At 41.8% G+C, this 27,688-nt stretch overlaps 1 protein-coding gene across 1 annotated transcript in view; it reads right to left on the bottom strand.

The window, feature by feature from the left end:
• Positions 1-27,688, bottom strand: part of LOC124555552 (potassium voltage-gated channel subfamily H member 2-like) — a 1,273,976-nt gene that overhangs the window by 535,465 nt on the left and 710,823 nt on the right. The gene's annotated exons all lie outside the window — the stretch shown is intronic.

Raw genomic sequence — 27,688 nt, 5'->3', positions numbered from 1 at the left:
AGTTTTCGCGTCTCGTATTTCAGTGAGTGTTTCTTGATTATCAGAGTAGCTCATCAGAAGATTATCTTGGGAATTTGTCACCGTATAGAGTAAGGTAAACATAGTCATGTGTAGGGACTGTGGTTGTTGTGAGCGGACGCAAGGAGAATTGGCCACTCTTCGGGGGCAGGTGGAGGCTTTGTCTGTTAGGCTCATCGAGCTCGAGGCGCAGGCGTCGGCTCGTAGTGGCGTTGGGGCAACTGTGGTGAGACCTATGCCTACTTCGGTGGCCTTGGAATCACATGGAACCCCTGATGTCGCTGCGTCTTCCGGCAGTGAGCATCTTACCGGTCAGCCATCACTCCAGGGTGAATGGCGGACAGTGGTGGGCTCGCGCGTGCCTGGCCGAAAGGCGAAGGTGGGATCTGGCCGCGTGGCAGCTGCCTTACCCCTTTCCAACAGGTACGGGGTGCTTCCTAGTGGTGATGACATCGTTTCCGAGCCACCACAGGATGCCTCGCCTGTTGGGCCAGTGGCCGATTCTCCGGCAAGGTCCCGACAGTCACAGAGGGCGGGCCTATTAGTTATAGGGAGCTCCAACGTTAGGCGGGTTATGGAGCCCCTTAGGAAAATAGCAGGTAGGTCGGGGAAGAATGCCAGTGTGCACTCGGTGTGCTTGCCGGGGGGTCTCGTCCGTAATGTGGAGGAGGCCCTTCCGGCAGCTATTGAACGCACTGGGTGTGACCGGCTGCAGATAGTAGCACATGTCGGAATGAATGACGCCTGCCGCTTGGGTTCTGAGGCCATCCTTGGTTCCTTCCGGCGGCTGGCTGATTTGGTGAAGACAACCAGCATCGCACGCGGAGTGCAAGCTGAGCTTAATATCTGCAGCATAGTGCCCAGAGGTGTGGAGGGTCTAAACCAGAGGCTCAGACGACTCTGCGACTATAATGGTTGCAAATTCATCGACCTCCGTTATTGGGTGGAGAACTGTAGGGCCCCCCTAGACAGGTCAGGCGTGCACTACACACCGGAAGCAGCTACTAAGGTAGCAGAGTACGTGTGGCGTGCACACGGGGGTTTTTTAGGTTAGAGGGACCCCCCCCCCCCCCCCCTTGGGCGAAACGATAAAATACCTGACGGCTTACCAGAGAGGACATTATCATCGTTGATAAAGAACGTCCGTCCTCAGAGACCAAAAACAAGAAAAGTTAACGTAATATTGGTAAACTGCAGGAGTATCCAGGGCAAGGTTCCTGAATTAGTATCTCTTATTGAAGGAAATAGTGCGCATATAGTATTAGGAACGGAAAGTTGGTTAAAACCGGAAGTGAACAGTAACGAAATCCTAGACACAGAATGGAATATATACCGCAAGGATAGGATAAACGCCAATGGTGGAGGAGTATTTATAGCAGTAAAGAATTCAATAATATCCAGTGAAGTTATTAGCGAATGCGAATGTGAAATAATCTGGGTTAAGTTAAGTATCAAAGGTGGGTCAGATATGATAGTCGGATGCTTCTATAGACCACCTGCATCAGCAACCGTAGTAGTTGAGCGCCTCAGAGAGAACCTGCAGAACGTCGTGAAGAAGTTTCGTGATCATACTATTGTAATAGGGGGAGACTTCAATCTACCAGGTATAGAATGGGATAGTCACACAATCAGAACTGGAGCCAGGGACAGAGACTCTTGTGACATTATCCTGACTGCCTTGTCCGAGAATTACTTCGAGCAGATAGTTAGAGAACCAACTCGTGAAGCTAACGTTTTAGACCTCATAGCAACAAATAGACCGGAACTTTTCGACTCCGTGAATGTAGAAGAGGGTATCAGTGATCATAAGTCAGTGGTTGCATCAATGACTACAAGTGTAATAAGAAATCCCAAGAAAGGAAGGAAAATATATTTGCTTAACAAGAGTGATAGGGCACAAATCGCAGAATATCTGAGTGACCACCATCAAACGTTCATTTCTGAGGAAGAGGATGTGGAACAAAAATGGAAAAAAATTCAGAAACATCGTCCAGTACGCCTTAGATAAGTTCGTACCGACTAAGGTCCAAAGCGAGGGGAAAGATCCACCGTGGTATAACAATCATGTACGAAAGGTACTACGGAAACAAAGAAAGCTTCATCATAGGTTTAAGAGTAGTCGAATCATAGCTGATAAGGAAAAGCTGAACGAAGCGAAAAAGAGCGTAAAGAGAGCAATGAGAGAAGCATTCAACGAATTCGAACATAAAACATTGGCAAACAATCTAAACAAGAACCCTAAAAAGTTTTGGTCATATGTAAAATCGGTAAGCGGATCTAAATCCCCTATTCAGTCACTCGTTGACCACGATGGCACCGAAACAGAGGACGACCGAAGAAAGGCAGAAATACTGAATTCAGTGTTCCGAAACTATTTCACTGCGAAAAATCGTAACACGGTCCCTGACTTCAGCCGTCGCACGGACGCCAAAATGGAAAATATTGAAATAAACGATATCGGAATTGAAAAACAACTGCTATCACTTAGTAGCGGAAAATCATCCGGACCAGACGAGATACCCTTAAGATTCTACAGTGATTATGCTAAAGAACTTGCCCCCTTTCTATCAGCAATTTATCGTAGATCGCTGGAAGAACGTAAAGTACCTAGCGACTGGAAGAAAGCGCAGGTCGTTCCCATTTTCAAGAAGGGTCATAAATCAGATGCGAATAATTATAGGCCTATTTCGCTTACGTCAATCTGTTGTAGAATAATGGAACATGTTTTGTGTTCTCGTATTATGACGTTCTTAGATAATACAAATCTCCTTCATCATAACCAACATGGATTCCGCAAACAGAGATCATGTGAAACTCAGCTCGCCCTATTTGCCCAAGAAATTCACAGTGCCGTAGACACTGGCGAGCAGATTGATGCCGTATTCCTGGACTTCAGGAAGGCATTTGATACGGTTCCGCACTTACGTTTAGTGAAAAAAATACGATCTTACGGAATATCGGACCAGGTTTGTGATTGGATTCAGGATTTCCTAGAAGAAAGAACACAACATGTCATTCTTAACGGTTCAAAATCTGCAGATGTAGAGGTAATTTCGGGAGTACCGCAGGGAAGCGTGATAGGACCTTTATTGTTTACAATATACATAAATGACTTAGTTGACAACATCGGTAGCTCCGTGAGGCTATTTGCAGATGACACGGTTGTCTACAAGAAAGTAGCAACATCAGAAGACTCGTACGTACTCCAGGAGGACCTGCAGAGGATTAATGCATGGTGCGACAGCTGGCAGCTTTCCCTAAACGTAGATAAATGTAATATAATGCGCATACATAGGGGCAGAAATCCATTCCAGTACGACTATGCCATAGGTGGTAAATCATTGGAAGCGGTAACGACCGTAAAATACTTAGGAGTTACTATCCGGAGCGATCTGAAGTGGAATGATCACATAAAACAAATAGTGGGAAAAGCAGGCGTCAGGTTGAGATTCATAGGAAGAATTCTAAGAAAATGTGACTCATCGACGAAAGAAGTAGCTTACAAAACGCTTGTTCGTCCGATTCTTGAGTATTGCTCATCAGTATGGGACCCTTACCAGGTTGGATTAATAGAAGAGATAGACATGATCCAGCGAAAAGCAGCGCGATTCGTCATGGGGACATTTAGTCAGCGCGAGAGCGTTACGGAGATGCTGAACAAGCTCCAGTGGCGGACACTTCAAGAAAGGCGTTACGCAATACGGAGAGGTTTATTATCGAAATTACGAGAGAGCACATTCCGGGAAGAGATGGGCAACATATTACTACCGCCCACATATATCTCGCGTAATGATCACAACGAAAAGATCCGAGAAATTAGAGCAAATACGGAGACTTACAAGCAGTCGTTCTTCCCACGCACAATTCGTGAATGGAACAGGGAAGGGGGGATCAGATAGTGGTACAATAAGTACCCTCCGCCACACACCGTAAGGTGGCTCGCGGAGTATAGATGTAGATGTAGATGTAGATGTACTTACGGAAAGTTATTCTTATTCTGTTATAACGGTAAAAAAATAAAAAAACCATAACTGGTGATTTCTCAGCGAGTTCGCTCTAATGGATGGCACATCAGAAAAGTAGCCTAATTCTGACAGTCGCATTAACTTGAAATTTGGAGACGCAAGGGATGGGAGGAAGCGCGAAAACTATGACCTTACTCCGTCATTTCAGAGACTTAGCAAGTTGTTAGACGGTATCATAATCCACAAACAAACTGCTCCATTAACCTTTAGGCTGAGTTCGTTTCAGGACACTATATTCTCGCTTCACAGTCCCATATTAAATCTATTGATATAAATATAAAGTCTGCTTTTCCAAACTTTTATTGTTAGAATTTAATAACTGATAGCTTACCAGGTAAATCAAAATATAATAAAACCAATTCCATGATACAATGGAACATTTTTTACCATCTTCAAATTTTGGACGCTAAGTTTTTTTTCAGATTCAGTGGGTTACTTGGAAATGACACACATTTACAAGTGATGAAAATTTGTACGAATGCCAGGATTTGAACCCGGGCCTCCTGCTTACTAACCAGATTCGTTAAACATTTACGCTATCCTGGCACCGTGGTTAGACACAACTGCATGGTCTGCCGAAGCATGCCTTCCCCTTCAATCTAAATTCTTATTTGGCACACAACGTCTCCTAGCCCTTTTTCCTGTATTTGCTCGTGGCATTACGCGATGTCCCTCACGAGGTCGAGCAAAGAGTGCTCTACACTGAATGATCATATCCCTCTGCCACAAAGTTGATGAAAGTGCGTTAACCACAAGGTCTGGTAGAATCCTACCGGCTAGTACGTACCAGGAAGAAGGCGACCCCTAGTACTGTGATCTCGACGGGCTAGGATACGCAAGATGGGAATTAAGACCTGTGCTACATCGCGCATGCACACTAAGGGAAATTGGGCGGGCGGGTGGTTTTCAACCTCACCTTGTGGGCGCAAGGATATTAGAATTCACGGCGTATATATATCTATATGAGTGAAGTCTGATCGAAAGAAGACACCACTCGTGTAGATACACTACACGTTTACTCTGCAACACTGTTTACGGTATGTGGAAGGGAGTAGCTCTACATGTACTCCCAACACTGTTCCATTCGTGAAAGGTGCGCAGACAGAATAACTCTGAGGGAGCTCACATTTCGGTACATTTTCTATAATAATGAATTCGTGAGATATATGTGGGGAGGTAGTAATATCTGCGGTGAGCTTGATGTGCAACGCCTTTCTCATATCGTCTGCCACTAGAGTTCCTAGAGGGTCTATGTGACGCTCCAGTTTTGACCAACCGAACGCCTGACAAAACACATTTTAAGTGGATTTTTTGCTCTCCTCAGTTAATCCCATCTACACACATGAAAAAAAGTTTTGCATCACCTCGGTTCCGAGAGTTCCGCAAACTGTACAGAAAATTATTCAGATACCACTATAAAAATCATTTCCGTCCTTTTTATTGCTCATGAAAACCACACATTGCATGTTGTACCACCATACTGCGAGACCTTCAGAGGTAGTGGTCCAGATTGATGTACACACCCATACCTCTAATACCCAGTAGCATGTCCTCTTGCATTGATGCATGCCTGTATTCGTCGTGGAATACTATTCACAAGTTCATCAAGGCACTGTTGATGCAGATTGTCCCACTCCTCAATGGCGATTCGGCGTAGATCCCTCAGAGTGGTTGGTGAGTCACGTCGTCCTTAAACAGCGCTTTTAAATCTATCCCAGGCATGTCCGATAGGGTTCATGTCTGGAGAACATGCTGCCCAGTCTAGTCGAGCGATGTCGTTATCCTGAAGGAAGTCATTCACAAGATCTGCACGATGGGGGCGTCCAGGAAGACGAATGCCTCGCCAATATGCTGCCGATATGGTTCCACGATCTGTCGGAGGATGGCATTCACGTATCGTACAGTCGTTACGGTGGCTTTCACGATCACCAGCGGCGGACGTCGGCCCCACATAATGCCACGCCAACACATTAGGGAACCTCCACCTTACTGCACTCGCTGGACAGTGAGTCTAAGGCGTTCAGCCTGACTGGCTTGCCTCCAAACACGTCTACGACAATTGTCTGACTGAAGGCATATACGACACTCACCGATGAAGAGAAGGTGATGCCAATCCTGGGCGGTTCATTCGTCATGTTCTTGGGCCCATCTTTACCGACTGCATGGGGTCGCGGTTGCAAAGATGAACCTAGCTATGGACGTCGGGAGTGAAGTTGCGCATCATGCAGCCTTTTGCGCGCAGTTTGAGTTGTGACAAGTTGTCCTGTGGCTGCACAAAAAGCATTATTCAACATGGTGGCGTTGCTGTCAGGGTTCCTCCGACCTATAATCCATAGAGAGCGGTCATCCACTGTAGTAGTAGCCCTTGGCCAGCCTGAGCGAGGCATGTCATCGACAGTTCCTGTCTCTCTGTATCTCCTCCATGTCCGAACAACATCGCTTTGGTTCACTCCTAGACGCCTGGACATTTCCCTTGTTGAGAGCCCTCCGTAGCACAAAGTAACAATGCGGACGCGATCGAATCGCGGTATTGACCGTATAGGCATGGTTGAACTACAGACAACACGAGCCGTGTACCTCCTTCCTGGTGGAATGACTGGAACTGATCGGCTGTCGGACCCCCTCCGTCTAATAGGCACTGATCATGCATGGTTGTTTACAACTTTGGGCGGGTTTAGTGACATCTATGGACAGCGAAAGGGACTGTGTCTGTGATATAATACCCACAGTCAACGTCTATCAAAAATGGTTGAAATGGCTCTGAGCACTATGGGAGTTAACTGCTGTGGTCATCAGTCCCCAAGAACTTAGAACTACTTAAACCTAACTAACCTACGGACATCACACACATCCATGCCCGAGGCAGGATTCGAACCTGCGACCGTAGCGGTCTCGCGGTTCCAGGCTGTAGCGCCTAGAACCGCTTGGCCACTCCGGCCGGCTCAACGTCTATCGTCATGAGTTCTGGGAATCGGGGTGATGCAAAACTTTTTTTTTTTTTTTTTTTGATGTGTGTAGTAACCGTCTGACTGAAGAGCAACAACCAAGAATTTGTAAAACGAATGTTTTACAAGCAATTTCTTCGTGGGTAAACACATTTCTTTAGGTTTCTTCTGATGAATCTCCGTCTGTCATCTGCCTTTCTTTACCAGCTAGTTCTATCTTGTCATTTCACCTTAAATTGTTTCACGGTTGTAACGGTTCCTAGTTATTAATCCCGAATCATGTAATCAAATACGTGGGTCGTCCAGAAAGTAAAAAAAGTCTGCGCATGACTAAATAAAAACGAAAGATTTCAACACTAAACCTTATTTACAACGTTACACTACTTTACTGTACTCGCCGTAACTGTCAATGTATTCATTGTAACATGAGACCAGTTTTTAAATTTTCATGTTGTACTACTCTACCGCCAAAGATTCGAGCCAGGATGTCACTGCTTCTTTGAGGTCTTCATCTTTTGTGAACTGTTTTTTCCACCCAAAAATTCAAAAATGGCTGGTTCAAATGGCTCTGAGCACTATGCGACTTAACTGCTGAGGTCATCAGTCGTCTAGAACTTAGAACTAATTAAACCTAACTAACCTAAGGACATCACACACATCCATGCCCGAGGCAGGTTTCGAACTTGCGACCGTAGCGGTCGCTCGGCTCCAGACTGTAGCGCCTAGAAGGATCGGCATATAATCATGTTATTTACATAAAGTATAATGAACTTCTTTGTATATTATAACTGAGTAACAGACCAGGTCTCGAACACGGGGACCTTCGCCTTCGCAGGCAACAGTGCTACCGTCTGAGCTACCGATTAACGAACGGCTCCGCCTCCGTCACAGCTTCACTTCGGCCAGTACCTCTTCTCCTGCCTTCCAAACTTCACGGAAGTTCTGCTGCATATCTTGGGGAACTTGCACTTCTGGAGTCCCGCAAGTCATGCAGGAGAGTTTCTACGAAACCTGGAATGTAGAGGCATAGGTAATGGGGAAAGTACGAGTAAATCTGTGAGAGCCGGTCGTTAGTCGTGCTTGGAAAGCGAAGTTACGTCGTGGAGGCAGTGAAGAGCAGTCATGTGCGTCCTGGCGCTCCCTGCTTGCAGTAAACAACGTCGGTTGCCTGACGGATACATTTAACACATTGTGTGTATATTCTCTGATTTTGTCATGGATCAGTGGGGAAGACAACCTTGAAATTGGCGATTTCTTTCTGTAGTGAATGACCTGAAGTTGCAGACATTGATGTTTGGTTGCATGATAAACTTACATTGAGAGACGGTGAGGTATTAAAATGAAACTTCCTGGCAGATTAAAACGGTGTGCCGGACCGAGAGCACTTGCCCGCGAAAGGCAAAGGTCCCGAGTTCGTGTCTCGGTCCGGCACACAGTTTTAATCTGCCAAGAAGTTTCATAACAGAGAAACACTTCGCTGTAGAGTGATAATTTCATTCTGGTGCGGTACTAGGTTTTGCGCATGATTTCTCGGGCAATGCCATTTACGTTAAATAAAATAACGAAGGAACTTACTTAAGAATGGAGCAAATCGTGACGGACTCTCTCGAATCTCTCTGAGAGATGAAATTGTTATCATCTTCATCTGTGCTGCTTTAGAATCATGCAGTGTGTGTGTCTACTCTTTGAAACTGAGCTTAACAAGACGAAATAGATGTCAGACAAGTTAAGGGCAAAAAATGGAGGAAAATAAAAATTGTATTGCAGACAATGTCGACAAGAACGTTAAACTTTACCTTAAGAGACACATAGTGTCTTATACAGTATTATGATATAAGGATTTGCGCGTTAATAATTCATGAAGTGCAGCGTAGAACTAGTGTATGTTGACAGTCTGCAGACCACCTGAAGGCAAACTTTCCCCATAACGGACACGTGTATAGCAGCCTTGAAAAACTCGTCAATAAGGGTAGACAATTTTCAACATTATGTACCAATTGTGGCATGGACTATAACAAAAAAAGCGCAAAATGATAGCATAAGAGATGCGGGCCGAAATAGACACCCAAAGAATTACACCTTTTGAAAAAGATTCCACACAACACAATGCACCACATCAAATGGTTCAAATGGCTCTGAGCACTATGGGACTCAACTGCTGAGGTCATTAGTCCCCTAGAACTTAGAACTAGTTAAACCTAACTAACCTAAGGACATCACAAACATCCATGCCCGAGGCAGGATTCGAACCTGCGACGGTAGCGGTCTTGCGGTTCCAGACTGCAGCGCCTTTAACCGCACGACCACTTCGGCCTGCACCACATCAATCTCAGTCGAAACTCACCTGTGATAGCACATAACAGAGCGATAAAGCTAAAGCAGCACCCTCACACGAAGACACCTGTGAACAGGGGCGAACGCGGACTGGCCAGTGACGGCACTACAGGGTAAAAAGGGACGAAATAGGGATACACATCACGACACTGATAGCATAAAACCCGGAGAACCGCAAAATACACAGCGTGCAAGAACGGAAACAAAAATATCAAAAATTTAACAAGGAACAAAAAAAAATTAAAGAGACTGATGAGGAAACACAGAAGAGGAGATTCGCGACTTGGGGGAAAACTAAAACGGACGACAAAGATTCTTAAGAAAGAATTTGAGGAGACGCTGACATCACGGCCGAACTACAGGGCGGTAGACGGGTGGTATAGAAGAACGATGTGATTATGAAATCAGAGTACACTAATGAGAAACGTATGGGAGAGGACGACAATCATTACTGTAAGCGGATGACAAGGGAGATAAAAACCTAAACAACGCCATGCAAGATTACTAAATTGCGAAGCTTAATACAAACAATATACAGTCGCATGTCAAACTGCAAGCTTTAAGTGGTTATCTCTTTGCAGCGGACAATAACTTAGTTTTATTACAAGAAGGCATGATAGCTAAATTATATAAAATACATGGCTAAGAGGCAATAAGCTACACTGAAAACCCTTGTGGTACGGCAGTATTATTTAGGAAGCGATACAATACACTATGAAAGCAGTACTGTAAAATGGTAGATGTATTGCCAGCTGAGAGGGCCAGTGCTCCTATACCCATCCTAATGATGCCATTGGCAGAGGATGAAACGGCGGCTGGTCGGTACTGAATGGCCTGGAAGAGCCAGTAGACGGAGATTTACCTTTTATTACAGTTGTGGCACAAGATTTTTTGTCCGTTACTATCTTAGCGTACTCAGATACGAATAACAGGGCGCGCCGATACCAGTTCTTCTGACAAGATATAGTCCATCTTTAGCAAGTTCTAACCGTAGAGAGTTAATATAGTTTATTTTAATTGCGTATTTTGAAAAAAAAGATTATATCCCTAATTTAATAACTGTGATGAATTGAAAACTATAATAACTGGGCTGGACATGGTAGACACTTAAGACTTATCTGCACCAAAGTAACAATAGTTTTACCTTTTGCGTTACACAGTTCGACGAGTAGCTTAAACAGAATATGTATTTCCAAGACTTTACAGTAAGACGTCACAAATGCAGCCCTCCCTTTTAAAAAAGAAAGTAAATAAGTAAAAAATAACAAAAACTTCCAGGGCGTAGCATTTGGCAACTCGGTGTTTCTATCCTCAGTCCTCTAGTGCTAAAACATGCCCGTTTAGAGATGTTGAAATTATGCTTACCCCAGCAAAAATGATACGGTAACTGTGTGCGTTAGTGACTGAAACATGCAAGGCCCAAATTATTCGAACCACTTTAAATTAAGCTGAGGACAAAGCGTTTTGGCACAGAAGAACCACAGATTATTATTTTGTGTGTCTTCGGATTACTTGATAGACCAGATACCCTACAAGATAATAGTGTTAAAGACGGAAAATCAAAGCTACAAATATTGCCTTAACAACCCCAACCCCCTACGAAAAATACGCGTACATAATAATTATGACGACAGATCTGAACGGGACCACTTTTCAAATAATTAGCAAAGATACGAGTGCGAAAAAATTGATCCAGCTTTCAATAGACGAACAGGGAACACATTAAAATTATAAGAAGCCTTCGACCAATACAAGACCTCATATTCCACGACCTGTTACGTGGAACGATTAACAAACGCTAATTAATAGGGGGAACTTCCATCTATCTTTCCCACTGAATTAAATCCGGAAGATAATGAATAATACAGAGAATAAGGTGATCTGAAAGAGGACAGACATATTTGGCAAATCACAAAACGAGTGTAACGTTTACAGATATGAGAGTATACGGGTGGGCTGAACTTAATAGAGATCATTTATTTGTTAATGGGAGTGATACAGGTTAAAGCAAGATGGTCAAAGAACAAGGCTTCTAAAAACCATAAGAATAAAAATGGAAAACATATTTGTTAAAAAAATTCATAAAGATATTTTATGTGGAGAGTCTGAATAAACTGTGTGATACAATAGAAGACAGCAAAGATCTAGAGAAAGGACGAAAAAAATCTTAAGATTCTAACAGAGGAGGCAGAGATTGAAATCAAAGAAAGAACAAAAAGGAGTTGAACTACTGGAACGATGATACAGATACACTGACGAAGGAGAAAATGGAAGCATATTTGAAATAGTTATAGGACAGGACAGCTGAAAACAGAGAGGAATGTAAAATATAATCTAAGAAGCTAAAGAACTATCTAGTAAAATTAATCAAGAAAGCTGGGATAGATTCATTTCGGAAGAGGAAAACGATGTCCACAGGAGACAGGAATTTGTTTATTACATGATGAAGAACTTGAATAAAAATATAAAAGATGATGCAAGACTAGAAGTTATAAGTGAGAAACAATGAAGTACTTAAAGAAACTTTCGACAACATGAGACGCTGATAATAAAATTAAAGGACGAAAATTATATATACGAAGAAAAGGAACAGACAACGTTAAATGGAATAGGAATGAACGAATTAGAATGTACAATGTGTTAAAAATATCTTGCTAGAAGAGCAACTGGTTTTAGGAAAGGTATATCATGAACAGACATTTCCGTTGGTATTAGACAAATCACCCAGAAACAGAGTGAGTTTAGTAGTGAGACACACTATTAGTAGACTACCTGAAAGCCCTCTATAAAATAAATAAGAGAAAACCTATGGGACATAATGAACAAAACAGGAATATCTCAGCACATCATAAAGACAGTAAGAACCATGTAGGCCTACCGTAGATCAGAAATCGCCAAAGAAGAAATTGGAAAGCCTATCATCAGGGTTAATTGGGGAGTAAGGTACGGATGCAGTTTGTCTTCTGTTCTCTTTAATACGCTGACGGAAAAAAATCACGACGCCAGGGAGTTGTGCGACATAAACGAAAGTTGGTAGGCATGTTTGTACATCTGAAATATGGTGTGTATTTAAATTTCGCGCCAGTCGCATAAGAGTATCATGTGATTTACACGCTGGTTGGTTGGTTGTTTTGGGGAAGGAGACCAGACAGCGTGGTCATCGGTCTCATCGGATTAGGGAAGGATGGGGAAGGAAGTCGGCCGTGCCCTTTCAGAGGAACCATCCCGGCATTTGCCTGGAGTGATTTAGGGAAGGAACCATCCCGGCATTTGCCTGGAGTGATTTAGGGAAATCACGGAAAACCTAAATCAGGATGGCCGGACGCGGGATTGAACCGTCGTCCTCCCGAATGCGAGACCAGTGTCTAACCACTGCGCCACCTCGCTCGGTATTTACACGCTGTAAAGATCGTGAGTGTTAGTTACGTTTGAGACTGGACGTGGTGAGTTGATGTCAGTCGAGAATGCCTGTAAGACAACGAAAACACCATTATCAGCACCTCGCTGAGTTAGAACGAGATCGTGTAGCGGGGCTACGAGAAGGTGGATATTCCTTCTGCGATACTGCAGAAAGTCTTGGCAGGGATGTACTCACTGTACACGATTGCTGGCAGCTGTGGTCACGGGAATGTACGGCAGCAAGAAGACCGGGCTCCGGACGGCCACGTGGCACTAACATTGTGCTTGGCGTATGGTTCTGGCACATCGTACTGCACCTACAGCAGCAATCTGAGCAGTAGTTGGCGCGACAGAGACAAAACGAACAGTTACAAATCGGTTACTTTCAGGATTTCTCCGAGCCAGAGGACCTATAAGCGTGCATTCCACTGACCACAAACCACCGCCATTTGCGACTTCACACTGGTGTCAAGCGAAAGTTCATTGGAAGGCACGGTATAGCTCTGTTATATTTCCTGATGGAATCTGGTTCTGCCACGGTGCCAGCGACGGCCGTGTGTTGGTTAGGAGGATGCAGTTGAGGATTTGCAGCCAACCTATCTACGTGCTAGACCACCACCACCTAGAGACAAGGCCGCAGCGCGAAATTCATAGCAGGTCGTGACGTCACTCCATGCGGGCCACCATGTTGTGTTTCGAAGTGTTTATTTATATATACGTTTGTTGGATCGAGTGCTACATTCGTGCTTAAAAGTAGCGATTATAGTGTTTACGTCTAGTGAATCTACTGTGAACATGGTTTACAAATGTTTTGTGCCAAGGTGTCGTGGGAATTACGGAACTAGACCGAAAGTAATGTTCTTTTGCTTTCCCAAAGATGCGAATCTGCGTCGGAAATGGCTTTCAGCGATTCATCGGGATAATTTCCATCCCACTGAGCATACGAAGGTATGTAAAAACTATCTACCTAGCACAATTACTTTTTTTCTAGTGGAATATCTTGAATTTTAGATACATTTGACTAAAATTGTCAGCAAAAGTTCGCAGTAAATAGTATTCGTTTTCAAGTGGTTTTATTTTGATTTTAAAAACGAAATATATATTTGTGGTTCGTGTTTCATTTTATTCGTGTTTAAATTTCTCTGCAATTTGTATTTTGTTACGCATTACCGATACGTTTTATTCTCTATTTGTGAGTGTGTGTTGTTTTTCACTTTCGCATTAGTTAGCATGAGTGCTAACGAATGTTGAAACTGCTGTTTTCATGTTTAAAACGCGATCTCTCTTTATGAAGCATATCTGTGTTTTTTTCTATGTGTTAGTTTTTCCTGTTATTAGACATTCGCCAACTCACGACCAAAGAATCATCCTTCAACCTAACCTACACTTCATGTAACGCTACAGAATAGGTGTCATCACAACCAGATTTCAGTGGCGTCCTGTATCACTTGAGCCGCCTCATATAACGATATTCTCGTTAATAACGCATCCAGTTACTTAATCTGTTCGGTATCTTAAATGTCCCAGTTGGTTAACTGACATGGCAAGTGTCCTTTAGTTCATACAGCACAGCTTGGTACGGAATGTTTAGTTGATATCTTCTTAACATACTTCCAGTTGGATGGTCATGACTGTCTTCTTGAAGTGTGTTATTTATGCAAACATGAAATTTGTGCTACATCAAGACCCTCATTCAGCGTTACCTGCAATGACACAGTTTTAATATGTGCTGGCATAAAAACACCCACAGTGAAATATTATTCTGCAGGTGTTGATATCTCATATACCATGACAATGAAGAAACTGTTAAGTCAAAATTACAAAATAATTGCCATGTTAACATGCAGAATCCAACAGATCACTGAAATTTGGTGCCAGTTAATCCATAATAGAAAATTTACTCTTATAGTTCCATAAATATCACGGTACTGCTGTAACACAAGCAGTTCACACGTATATTCATCATATACTGATGCCTGTTGAGGTATACTCCTAGTGCTTATAGTACTAATTAATAAAAGAATATTACAATGGAGTGTGCATGTTGTTGTAAATCATGGCATATTACTGTTAGGCCTAAATGATTTGTGTACTTCCACTAAGATGTGACCTGTCAAGTTGATATTGGTGGAAAATGAATGAGTGTCCAGTGTTTCTTACTTTCACATACAGACACACATCTCTAGATCATGCTGTATACTGTACTATCTCACACTACTTTGTTGTAGGTTTGTGAACTTCACTTCGCCGAATCTGACATCTGCCGGCATACGGAATGTTATGATGAAGTGAAAGGCACAAAGCTTATTGTCACGCTTTCAAGACCAAGTCTTAGAGAGGATGCTGTCCCACCAGTGTTACCAGGCTGCCCAAGCTATTTGTCCACTCCATCCACCAGCTCTCGAGTAAGTGCAGAGGAAAGGCGAGCTAGATTGGACAACGAACATCTTCTACAAGCAATTAAAGACAGTATAGTAACCAAAACAGAGTATGATTCGAGGAAGTTATTTTCTAATTTGAAGCATTTCTACAGTGCTTAGAAAAAGAAACCATTCCCAGAGAGTGGACCATTGTTAGGAGAAGTGACTGTGTCCTATTCCTATTGTTTATTGTATTGCCCGCTCCATCTGTGTCTGTATCCGTTGTATGACAAATGATTTGCAGTTGTACGCCTATCGAAGTAACACTGAGATCAGAAAGATAGGCAGTGGCAAAATATCAGACAAACTTTCAAATATGAATGATTTGTTTACAGTATTAGACAAAGTGAAAGAATTAGTCAGTGCAAAAGAAAATTCATTAAAAAGCCAGTGCCTTCTTATACAGGACATTTTAAATGATATGTGCAGTTCTGTAGATGAAGAAGAACAGAAACAAATTCAATTCTTAAGTGAGCAAGTCAAGTTGCTATGTACAGTGAGGAAAACTACAGGTTTAATTCTCACTTTTCTGTATTTTGTTGTACCCTGCATCTCCCCTCGTGCCTATAAATTTTTCAGGTTGTCTGGCAACCTTATTCTTCCTCATCCAACAAGTTTACAGAAAATATGTTCCTCGTATAGTAATGGTCCTCATAATGAACAAAATGAAGGTGCTATGCTCCCGTATATTGAGGAAAGATTTAAATCTTTGCGGGAAAGTGGTTGTACCATTTCTTTAATGAGGGATGAAATTCATATTAAACCTTATTTTGATTACAAGGGAGGAAACATTGTGGGGGCAGCATTTGATAGAGACAAGGCTACTACTACAGCATATGTTTTTATGATACAATCATTGCTGTCTCCTTTTAAAGAAGTAGTGCATGTCCTTCCAGTGAGAAACCTTGTAGCTGAACAGCTATTTTTGTATGTGAAGAAAATATTATGTGGCCTTCATTACATTGGTTTCAAAGTTATTTGTGTAGTTAGTGACAACAATGCTATAAATAGGAACTCTATGGCGCCTTCTAGCTCACGTCCAAAACTGAGTATAGTTTTCGCACATCCAGCTAATCCAACTCAGCCGCTATTTTTTATAATTGATTCTGTCCACATCATCATTAAGTGTATACGTAATAACTGGGTTAATCAAAAGGACTCAAGTTTTGCTCAAATATCCACAATTTGATTGAAACAGTGATGATTGTCAAGTGTTAATGGCGTCTTTTGAAGCATTGAGGCAGCTTCATAAGATTGGATGTAATGGTCTACTTAAGCACTCTTATGGTCTTACTTTGAAGTTTCTTCATCCATCTTCACTTGAGAAACAGAATGTGGGCCTTGTTTTGCAGGTATTCAATGAATATACAGCTGAAGCCGTTTCAACTGTAGGGGAACAGAAAAACTTATTACATAACTAGAAAACTGCAGAATTTATTAAAATTATACTTACATGGTGGAAAATTGTAAATGTTAAGATAGTTCACAAAGGTGTTCGACTAAATGATCTCTTCCAGTGCCCTCTGTCTTTAAGTAATAATGATGAAAAATTAACTTTTTTGGAAACGTTTCTCGTGTAATACTGATGTCTTCCTTCAGTCTGATCTGATACGGATACCAAACTTTCGAGCAGTACTCAAGAATAGGTAGCACCAGCGTCCTATATGTGGTCTCCTTTACAGATGAACAACTATTTCCCAAAATTCTCCCAGTAAACCGAAATCGACCATTTGCCTTCCCTATCACAGTTCTCACGTGCTCGTTCCATTTAATATCGGTTTGCAACATTACGCCCAGATATTTACACGACTTGACTGTATCAAGCAGACCACTTAATACTGTATCCGAACATTACAGGTTTGATCTTCTTAGTCGTCCGCATTAACTTATATTTTTCCACATTTAGAGCTACCTGCCACTCATCACACCAACTGGAAATTTTGTCTAGGTAGTCTTGTACTTTCCTACAGCGACTCGCCTTTGACACCTTACCGTACATAACGGCATCATCAGCAAATAACCGCAGATTGCTGCCCACCCTGTCCGCCAGATCGTTTATGTATAAAGAGAATAACAGAGGTCCTATCACACTCCCCTGGGGCAATCCTGACTATACCCTTGTGTCTGACGAACACTCGCCGTCGCGGACAGCATACTGGGTTCTATTATTTAAGAAGCCTTCGAGCCACTTACATATCTGTGAACTTACTCCAAGGCAAAATGAGTTTCGTACGAACGATGCTTTCTACAACTGTGCTGATTCGAGGACACAAGCTTCTCAGTCTCAAGAAAATATTTTCAAGGATTCTGTAGCAAACAGAAGTTAGGAATATTGGTCTGTAATTTTGTCGGTCCGTTCTTTTACCTTTTTTATACACTAGAGTCACCTACGCTTTTTTCCAGTCGCTTGGGACTTTCTGCTGGGCGAGAGATTCACGATAAATTCAAGCTAGGTAAGGGGGCCAATACCGTAGAATACTCTTCGTAAAACCGAACTGGGATTCCAACTGGACCTGGTGATTTATTTGTTTTCAAATCTTTGAGTTGTTTCTCTAGGCCAGGTAAGCTTATTACTAAGTCGTCCATACGGGAGTCCGTCCGACGGTAAAATGACGGTATGTTTGTATAATTCTCCTGTGTGAACAATTTCTTGAACGTGAAATTTAAAACTTCAGCTTTCGTTGTGCTATCTTCAACTGGCACAACAGACTGGTGAACAATTGACTGAATGAAAGCCTTAGACCCGCTTAGAAATTTTACATACGACCAGAATTTTCTCGGGTTCTCTGGCAGATCTTTTGGTAAGATGTGACGCTGGTAGTTGTATGCTTCGCGCATACTAATCTCTACTGACCCTCGCTTGTCGTCATGTATGCGTTCCCTTTTGAACCGAGTGTGCAGCAGCCTCTGGTTCCTCAGCATCCGGCGATTTTCGTTGTTAAACCATGGTGGATCTTCTCCATCCTTTATCCACTTACTAGGCACGTAGGTCACCAGACCACGATTTACAATCTGCTTAAACTTTGACCATAATTCCTCTACATACTGAAACTAAGTGATACCAATTCACTGTATAAGTGAGATGTTAATAACTGCTTATCTGCGCTAGCTAGCAGAAACACTCTCCTAGCCTTCATGACTGATTTATTAACTTTCGTAATCATAGTTGCTATAGTGACATCATGATCGTCTCCGATATTTCCATTGCGTATGGGCTGCCCAGCTTGCTGCTCACGACAATTTGCAGAAAACATGTTCAAAAGTATTTCACATGACTCTGTCTGTACCGCACCGCAATGAATCCATAGACATTCCAGTCTATACTCGGTAGCTTAAAGTCGCCTCTAAATAGTATTGCATGATCTGGGTATTTACGCGCTATTAACCGTAGACTCTCTTTAAATGACTCTAGAACTGTCTCAGTGAATCGAGTGGCCGGTAAAAACATCCAACAATTAACCTAATTTCACCTACACGTGTTATAAGCGACCAGATGACTTCACTGTCACACTTTACTTCGACCTCAATAGAGACTATATCTTTGTCAGATAGCCTACAATAAACACTCTCCCTCCCATGGCCTCTAATCTGTCTCTCCGATATACGTTTCACGACTCGCTAAATATCTCAGAGCTTTCCACTTCGGGTTTCAGCCAGCTCTCGGTTCCAATAATAATCTGAGCGCGAGAACTTTCCTGGAGGGCAGTAAATTCTGGAACATTATTACGAATACTTCGACAGTCTACTGTTAAACTGTGTCAGTCGAAGTGTCTTTATTCTGAAGGCCGTTTGACTTCCCTTGCTGTGAATCGACTGGCGAGAGTTCATCAGGGCACCTCAAACTACTACCTACCCTAAAAGGCCCTCATGTGCACTCCACCAGTACTCTGCTACGGGTGTAGCTGCTTCCTTTGTGTAGTGCACCCCTGACCTACCAAGAAGAGTCCTACAAATCCCCACACGATAACGCAGGTCTAGAAATATGCAGCCAAGACCGTCACAGAGTCGACGGAGCCTTTGGTTGAGACCCTCCACTCGGCTCCGAACCAAAGGACCCCGATCAACTCTGGGAACGACGCTGCAGATTGCGAGCTCTGCTTGCACCCCGCGCGCGATGCCAGCAGCCTTCACCACCTCCGCTAGCCGCCTGTACGAACTGAAGATCGCTTCACAACACATGCGACAGGCATCGTTTTGCCGACATGAGCCACAACATGAAGACGACTTCAACCTGCACGCTCGATAGCCACAGACGACGCCGCCTCCACAAATCGGATGAGGCCCCCTGGCAGACATACCGTGTGCATATTGGCTTTCTTCCCAACCCTGAACGCTATCTGCCTAAGGTGCTGCATAACGCGCCTAACATCGGAGCTCCCAATAACTAGTAAATCCCTCCCCCGTGTGCGTTGGTGTTGCGTTGGTCTGCTCGATCACCAGATCTGTCTCGAATCGAGCACATTTGGAGCATCACTGGACGACAACTATAACGACATACAGAAACAGTATTACTCGTCCCCGTATTGCCTACCCAGGTGCAACAGGCATGGATCTCCATCCCACAAACTGACATCCGGTACTTGTAAAACACAATACATGCACTTTCCATGCTTGCATTCGCTCGTGAACTTGTGTTAATCACTTAAATATGTTACCTAGACAAACGTATTCGCGAAATTTCATTACTTTACATTATTTTTGGTTTTGCGATTTTTTCCGTCAATATATGTATACAAGTGAACCTGGCAGTGCTTCGCAGTTGCTAAATACACATGGGAGCTGGTTGTACGTCCCAATCTCCTCCTCCTCCTCCTCCATCTTTCTGTCCTCCTCCTCCTCCTCCTCCTCTTTCTGTATCCCCATCTCACCCCCCCCCCCCCCACCCTCTCCCTTCTCTGTCCAACTCCTCATGGCGGCCACTCTCTCTTACACTGAGCCTTGCTTATTTTTATTGCAAATTCTGTAGTAGTGTTCTAATCAGAGGCCGATGAACGATGACTACAACTTTTTTGTGAAAAGCGGACAGTAAGGAAGAACACAAAACAGCAGATTGTTGTGGATACAATTTTTGTTTAAAAGTATACATAACGACAAAGAATATATATGGGAGAAAACATCTGTTTTGGGGTTAAATGCCCTGCTGTGCTAGTTCAAACTCACTGCGCTGAAAGAAAACGAAACCGCGCGTTTTCACAGCGGAGCGCAGCACAGCAGTTTCTTTCTCGTAGTAGATTTTAAGCAGATTGTTTAAAAAATATACAGCCCATTTCCGTCCGAATATTTATTAGAGTAACGTGCAAATATTTGAAGCAAACTGGTCACGAAATTTTCGAGATTTTTTCCTAACAACGACTTCATAGGGTAGAATAGATTTAGACTGACAACATGCTGAGGCAATGGATATATAAATTAAGTTTTCATACTTATTAATTTCACCAAAAGAATTATTTTGTGACATTACTCTTTGTTGATGATCAAATTGTGATTGACGATAGCGAGAATGTACTCTACTCCAAACAGCTGCTCATATTCTATCCGCAATCGCTGTTACATAATCTATTATCTTCAAAGGAAACAAGAAGTTATGGCTTTGAGGAGCCAAGAGCCAATTCCCAGCAAAACGATAATAAATGACCAGGAAGTAGAAAGGAAAAACTTGTCTAACTTATTAATAAATAAGGCTGTGACATAATACAAATCCGCAAGAAGAAATTTATGAAACGCAGGTTACCGTACCTTTTTCTGATGGCAATACCCTTAGTTGGTATCGAAACTAGGTCAATCCAACAAAATTTGTGCAACCGATTGGCTGTTTTTTTAGTCTTCATTACAATGAAAAAAATAATATTACTTCATTCATGACAGGAATAAAGATACAAAATAAAGTAATAATAGTTAATTACATAAACGGAACAATTCATAGAATCCTCAGAACTAACGTAAGAAAGGAATACACTTAAATTTCACAATATCATATGGAAAAGGTGCCGTGGATTGTAACACACAGAAATGAACAAAGGATGCAGTACACAGTGTCCGACAGAATGTGGCATGCTGGCATCTGAAAAGACTGGGAGTGAAAAGCTCGAATGAGAAAATTCAGGAATACAGGAAGAACTGAAGGGCGATATCACAAGAATGTAAGAAGACAGAATATCAAAATTAATGATGTATTATTACTCAGTGCGCAGAACGTACTTAGGAAGTCCGAGGAAAATGTGGAAAGATCAATACTACCAACCGAGCGAGTCTAACACGTAAATGTCTAATACACAGAAGAAGCAGAAGAAGAAGATAATGGCAACGTATTAGGAAATTTCTTTCACCAAGAAATTCAAAGACCTGTCATAACCTCATCGAAGAGTAAGGCAGCCGATATAGACATATTCGCTCATGGATCCTATGAGCTCCTGTGGGACATAGCTGGCACAGAACTTAGAAATATGCAAATGAACACCTTACCGGTCCTGCATGCGACACAGTGTCACGGATGTACCAGTCGTTTTGATTCCTATAACTCAAGTGCGGAAGAACATATCACTTTATTTAATGCAGATTACAAAATTTTCATGAGACTGCTAAATAAAATCATTTAAAGCGTTCCTGAAAAAGCATCTAGACCCGTACCACTCCAGTACCGCAACAAATAAAACCATGTCCAATCTATTATCAAAATTCACGGATATTGCACATCTCACGTCTATACGCCAGACTACATTACCTCTTTTTTTATGGACTACGACACGGTACAGGACAGCATTAGCCACAAGTTTTTATTACAGTCAATGAGAAACTAGGGTTTTAATGTTCAGTTCACAAAGATAATGCATACAATTTTCGCAGACACTTGTTGGAAAGTTGATGTTAACGGGCAACTCACGATACCGGTCCCTATGGAAGGCTCTATTCGTTAAGCCTACGCTCTTCCGACAATCTTGTACGCAGTATGCGTTGAACTTCTCCTTCAAAATGTTAATTCAAGATTTCAGTGCCTCCAGATATTTAATACCAAAACAGCGTGCCAAGTCTACATTGATGTCAATTTTGTCGTAAACAACAAGGTGTTACAGCTGCCTACACAGATCGTTCAAAAACGAACGTACAGATGCCGTAGGAGTCAGATTCAACCCGCTAAAATCGCTGTTAATGAAACTAAAACAACCGACTAACAGTTCCGAAAAAAACTGTATTCACAAGGCAGACGCGAGGACACAATTAGGCTTAAAATAATCGGCCGGTTCCTAAAGGATGATCCTTTCCAATTGGACAGTCAGAATTAATATAATCTGCCCATCAACCCAAGAACACAACTTGAAAACACTACGCACGCTGTAGAAATTAGAATTCATCAACATTTATGGACTTACAAAAATCAGTTAGCTAGCTGCAGTCTTACCAGTTTCTACATCGATCGCCAGGAGAATTCATGCAATGTCTTGCTCATATGTGTAGCGAAGCAGTATATTCCAGACCAAATTCAATACATCCGTGCTGCAGCGACCACAAGAAGACTTAGAAATTAAAAATGTTATGGCACAGTCAATGGCTCTGTTTATTAGACACACACATACAGATTACTTGAAAGTAACAACGGAACAACAAATTGCTTATTCACGTCAGTGGCGCCTTCCAACAGCCTCCCACGTATTAATGTCCGACACATCCCGAAGTTGAGTATATGTGGAACCAAGCTAACCTACTTAAGCTCCTCACGATTCTACCACAAAAAACATACGCGAAGAATGAAACGACTCTATTGAACAGAAAACAACCCACCGCAAATTGGCATAGGATATGACAGGTCATTAATAACTGCGTTTTACAAGCGAACGTTACGGCGACCAGGTGTAGTGTGGCTAATGATAAAATTTTCGCAAAAGAAAAATAACACAAATCCAATCGAAGTCCAAATCCTGTGTACTCGAGAGCAATTTTGTGGATTCATTCCAACACAGATTTGTGTGCCCGGATCAAACGGAAATCTCGAAGTGGATGAGGGAGAAAATAGCAGGCATCACATGTACCAGGGCATCATAAATACAGGCATCACATGTACCAGGGCATCATAAATAAACTTAAAATATTTTAAAAAGCTGGACTGGTCCTTTTACGCTAGAACAAAAAAACAACAATGTGTGATAAATATTTCGCCAGTTTGTACTTTACGCAATAAACAACAACGAGCCTTCACAGCTAGATTTTCAAGCAAACATAACAGCAGAACTTTCTACATTAATACAAAATCCCATATGTAAACAGTGGATGCAAAAGTCTCTTCAGGCCTAACTGAAAGACTTCTGTGAAGGCGCCTAAATGTACACCATACAGCGACTTTAACATCGACATTAATACAAAAGAGATAATTCCATATTTACATCTGGGGTATCCTTTATGCTGTACAGAAAGAGAAAAGTAAATAAATAACAAATATAGCTGAATGATACATTATAAGTTTAGCAGTCTTCAACATCGTAAACAACAAGGAGTTATAGACAGCTAAACAGATTGCCCAAACTTACATTTATGATCAACCCGTTGAAGAAGAATTATTTACTTCTCTAATAAGAATTTTACATGATTGGTTTGATTTTTTTTACAAGAAGAATATACTTAATTGCTTTTCTATGAAGAACTCCCAGGCAGACCTTTAATTTCCAAAATATGTAGACGACGTTTTTTAAACAAATTCCGTCAGAAAAAAATAGATTAAAAGCTACATGCTAGCGCAGATGAAAGCGATTCCGGAAAAAATGAGAGTGCGAGTGAGAGAGAGGGGGGAGGGGGCAGCTCCTTCGGTAGAATACTTCCTGAAAAAACCAAAGAAAGTTTCAAACGAGCGCACCTCCGCTGCAGAGTGAAAGTTTATTCTGGAGGAGGAATACATACACTGATGTGCGAAACTTTAAGACGAGAGTACGTTTCGCATGATGGGTCACTGCCAAGTAACACAGCTCTATGAAACTTCGACCAAACATGGAAAGAACAGCTAAAGTATAATACAGAAGGTAACTGAAAGAAATACGCAATATGACGAACAGAGATGACACCTTTATTCTAAGACAATAATTTTACTTTCCTCCGAAGAATATATTTCATATTCTTTCTATGGAGAACTTCCAAGACGACCGTCATGCTACCACGGTTGTTTAGATTACGCAGCAGAAGTTTCACTGGAAATCCCTTATACATTATTCATACATTCCCGAACTCTCCCCATTCGAATTCCATATTTTCTGAAATGGTGAAGAAAGACGGTCGTGGCCGTCGATTTGCTTCGGACGAAGAGGTATACGCCTGGGTACAATCATTATTCTGTAGGCAACTACAAACATTTTTCCGTGAAGGCATTGGGATAAATGTGTTAACAGTCCTGGTAATTACTTCTGAAATAATAAACTGTTTACTTACTTTTCTCGTTTTCATTTGACTAGACCTTATACTTTCGTCCATATGTTTTTCAAAACAGTGTGTTTACTGAACTGACTTAACTACTAGCATATACAAGAATGTGTTGGTGCTATCTGGCAGTTATATAATCAGCTGAGTGAAAATACTGAGAAGCGTTTTCCTCTCAAATTCTGTTACTTCATGCTGCATCTTACTTTTGCTCTTAAACTTTACTGCACATGTCACGAATTCCTGCATAATGTCCAAAGTCCAACTTTTAGGTACTGAATCGTTCCATCATTTCTTTGAACTATTCCTATGATGTGGTTTGCTACAGTAGATTTATCAGCTTTGTCTAGTCTAAAATAATGAAGATGTTCTTGGAATCGGGTTTTCAGTTTCTTTCCTGATGGACAGTGTAGAAGCTTTAATTTGGTCCCAAGTCACCTTGTACACAATTGACTCTCCAAGCTTAGACTTATTTTGATTGATATATTTGATAATATATTTACGAAGGCGTTTATTATTATTATTATTAACATCTCATGAAACATCTTATAAACAGCTAAAATAATTATACTGTTTTGAACCAAAACAACATAAAAATGTTTACTCTGAACACCCTGAGTTGGTCAGAGACTACGAATGTTATTTGACTGTTGAACATGATGCACAGTTTTCCAAAAACGTATACCCATTGCTGAAAATCACAAGGAAGCAGTGAGGGACTTAATTCAAAACATGCTTACGTGAGGTATCATCTACAAAGCTGTGAGTGTATATGTTGTTGTTGTTGTTGTTGTGGTCTTCAGTCCTGAGACTGGTTTGATGCAGCTCTCCATGCTACTCTATCCTGTGCAAGCTTCTTTATCTCCCAGTACCTACTGCAACCTATATCCTTCTGAATCTGCTTGGTGTATTCATCTCTTGGTCCCTCTACGATTTTTACCCTCCACGCTGAACTCAAATACTAAATTGGTGATCCCTTGATGCCTCAGAACATGTCCTACCAACCGATCCCTTCTTCTGGTCAAGTTGTGCCACAAACTTTTCTTCTCCCCAATCCTCTTCAACACCTCCTCATTAGTTACGTGATCTACCAATCTAATCTTCAGCATTCTTCTGTAGCACCACATTTCGAAGTCTTCTATTCTCTTCTTGTCTAAACTATTTATCGTCCATGTTTCACTTCCATACATGGCTACACTCCATACAAATATTTTCAGAAACGACTTCCTGACACTTAAATCTATACTCGACGTTAACAAATTTCTCTTGTTCAGAAACGCTTTCCTTGCCATTGCCAGTCTACAATTTATATCCTCTCTACTTCGACCATTATCACTTATTTTGCTCCCCAAATAGCAAAATTCATTTACTACTTTAAGTGTCTCATTTCCTTATCTAATTCCCTCAGCATCACCCGACATAACTCGACTACATTCCAGTATCCTCGTTTTGCTTTTGTTGATGTTCATCTTATATCCTCCTTTCAAGACACTATCCATTCCATTCAACTGCTCTTCCAAGTCCTTTGCTTTCTTTGAGAGAATTACAATGTCATCGGCGAACCTCAAAGTTTTTATTTCTTCTCCATGGATTTTAATACTTACTCCGAATTTTTCTTTTGTTTCCTTCACTGCTTGCTCAATATACAGAGTGAATAACATCGGATAGAGGCTACAACCCTGTCTCACTCCCTTCCCAACCACTGCTTCCCTTTCATGCCCCTCAACTCTTATAACTGCCATTTGGTTTCTATACAAATTGTAAATAGCCTTTCGCTCCCTGTATTTTACCCCTGCCACCTTTAGAATTTGAAAGAGAGTATTCCAGTCAACATTGTCAAAAGCTTTCTCTAAGTCTACAAATGCTAGAAACGTAGGTTTGCCTTACCTTAATCTAGCTTCTAAGGTAAGTCGTAGGGTCAGTACTGCCTCACGTGTTCCAATATTTCTACGGAATCCAAACTGATCTTCCCGTAGGTCGGCTTCTACTAGTTTTTCCATTCGTCTGTAAAGAATTCGCGTTAGTATTTTGCAGCCGTGACTTATTAAACTGACAGTTCGGTAATTTTCACATCTGTCGACACCTGATTTCTTTGGGATTGGAATTATTATATTCTTCTTGAAGTCTGAGGTTATTTCACCTGTCTCATACATCTTGCTCACCAGATGGTAGAGTTTTGTCAGGACTGGCTCTCCCAAGGCCGTCAGTAGTTCTCATGGAATGTTGTCTACTCCCGGGGCCTTGTTTCGACTCAGGTCTTTGAGTGCTCTGTCAAACTCTCCACTCAGTATCATATCGCCCATTTCATCTTCATCTACATCCTCTTCCATTTCCATAATATTGTCCTCAAGTACATCGCCCTTTTATAGACCCTCTATATACTCCCTCCACCTTTCTGCTTTCCCTTATTTGCTTAGAACTGGGTTTCCATCTGAGCTCTTAATATTCATGCAAGTGGTTCTCTTTTCTCCAAAGGTCTATTTAATTTTACTGTAGGCAGTATCTGTCTTACCCCTAGTGAGATGAGCCTCTACATCCTTACATTTATCCTCTAGCCATCAATGCTTAGCCATTTTGCACTTCCTGTCGATCTCATTTTTGAGGCGTTTGTATTCCTTTTTGCCTGCTTCATTTACTGCATTTTTATATTTTCTACTTTCATCAATTAAATTCAATACTTCTTCTGTTACCCAAGGATTTCTACTAACCCTCGTCTTTTTACCTACTTGATCGTCTGCTGCCTTCACTACTTCATCCCTCAAAGCTACCTATTCTTCTTCTACTGTATTTCTTTCCCCCATTCCTGCCATTTGTTCCCTTACGCTCTCCCTGAAACTCTGCACAACCTCTGGTTTAGTCAGTTTGTACAGATCCCATCTCCTTAAATTCCCACCTTTTTGCAGTTTCTTCAGTTTTAATCTACAGTTCATAACCAATAGATTGTGGTCAGAGTCCACATCTGCCTTTGGAAATGTCTTACAATTTAAAACCTGGTTCCTAAATCTCTGTCTTACTATTATATAATCTATCTGAAATCTGTCAGCATCTCCAGGCTTCTTCCATGTATACAACCTTCTTTTATGATTCTTGAACCAAGTGTTAGCTATGATTAAGTTGTGCTCTGTGCAAAATTCTACCAGGCGGCTTCCTC

This window comes from Schistocerca americana, chromosome X (genome assembly GCF_021461395.2).
Source record: "Schistocerca americana isolate TAMUIC-IGC-003095 chromosome X, iqSchAmer2.1, whole genome shotgun sequence".
In the NCBI taxonomy this organism is placed as follows: Eukaryota; Metazoa; Arthropoda; class Insecta; order Orthoptera; family Acrididae; genus Schistocerca; species Schistocerca americana.
This window is presented reverse-complemented; position numbering and strand designations above follow the sequence as displayed.